The sequence below is a fragment of the Microtus ochrogaster genome, chromosome 7 (assembly GCF_000317375.1).
Source record: "Microtus ochrogaster isolate Prairie Vole_2 chromosome 7, MicOch1.0, whole genome shotgun sequence".
NCBI classification, from domain to species: domain Eukaryota; kingdom Metazoa; phylum Chordata; class Mammalia; order Rodentia; family Cricetidae; genus Microtus; species Microtus ochrogaster.
Window position 1 is genome coordinate 78,636,700 of NC_022014.1, and position 1,276 is coordinate 78,637,975.

The following is a 1,276-nucleotide window of genomic DNA, read 5'->3' on the forward strand; positions in this document are numbered from 1 at the left end:
AAAAAAAAAAAAAAAAAAAAAAAAAAAATGATTGTGTAATATAAATAATGCAGGACCGAGACAGGGTGGCTGCCGACCTGAGCGGCAGGGCAAGGGGTGCAAGCGAATTTCTTCACACCGCATCTTTCTATGCCAGACCCCACAGCAGGGTGGACAGGTGTCCTTCGGTGAGTAACCGAGAGCCCACGTGTTCAGCCGAGGAGCTCTGCAGATGACCCGGTGTGGGGACACTGTGCAGGCGTACCCGGGGAGTAAAGGGGGCTTCTCCGTGAATTCTGAGCAGTAGACAACCCCACGTGCAAGTGCCTGCGGTGCAGGGTGGGGGATTCGCCTTCCGTGTCCCTGAAGATGCTTTGGGCTTAGGTGTGCCACATGAGCATCCGTCCCCGCCCCGCGTGGATACCTGCCATTCTGTGTTCCTACTCAGGGACCTGGAGTACCAGTTCCCGAGAGTACCAGTAGGAGAGCAAAGCCAGAGGTCACTCACCTGACCAGGCAGGTTCCGCCGAGCCCCACAAGCTCAGTTCTCCCTCCGCCCAACAGCAAAACTTAACTGCACTTGCCAGTAACTGACGGACTGCTGGGCCAATCACCACGCAGTTTATGACCGCCGATGGTCCAATCGATGTACGTCGGAGGGACCATCTACTGTCACAGCCGAGGTATCTCTGGGTAATGTAGTCTTCCGCTCACAATCCCCGCCCCCTAAGAAAGGGAGAAGAGCCTCCTGGGAGATGTAGTTCTGTTGAGCGTGTGCGTGCGTCTTCCTGCCGTCGGAAGGAAGCGAATGGTGAAGCAAGCTTTTACGACTCTTTTGTCGGCTTCTTTTAGTGGCTTGAGCCTCTGAAGTCGGCGGGTGTGTGTGGAAGGTTAGGGCTCTCTGAACCTGACCCACTTTTATTCAAATTAGTGTAGTCTCAGAATGCGTATAATCTAAGTTTGGAAAAGATGGAGGGAAGCCTGGCATTATTAGCCTGGAGGATGGGTTCTTGGGATGAGAACCTTTAGTGGGGGCTGTATCCCTGACGTTTGTCACACAGTCAGGCGGGGTGACTTGGTTACCGGAAGGAAGATGGGGACTTCATCGTCCTTCCCTGCTACAGAGTTCGAGGCCAGCCTGTCCCCCCAAAACAAGCAGAAGTTGTATCCAAACTGAGACCTAAGTCATTTGTTGTACTAACTAGTTAATGTCTCCTTACTTAACGTTTTGGGCTTTTTGTTTGTTTGTTTTTAGTTGGTTGGTTGGTTAGTTTATTATTTTGTTTGTTTTGTTTTT

At 51.4% G+C, this 1,276-nt stretch overlaps 1 protein-coding gene across 1 annotated transcript in view; it reads right to left on the bottom strand.

Moving 5' to 3' along the window:
* The window catches only part of Slc25a19 (solute carrier family 25 member 19), a 14,420-nt gene extending 13,843 nt beyond the window's left edge, over nucleotides 1–577 (bottom strand). Inside the window, exon 1 of the mRNA XM_005350734.3 lies at nucleotides 488–577. The gene's annotated coding sequence lies outside the window, so the exon portion shown is untranslated. The remainder of the gene's footprint in view (nucleotides 1–487) is intronic.
* Between the last annotated feature and the right edge of the window lie 699 nt (nucleotides 578–1,276).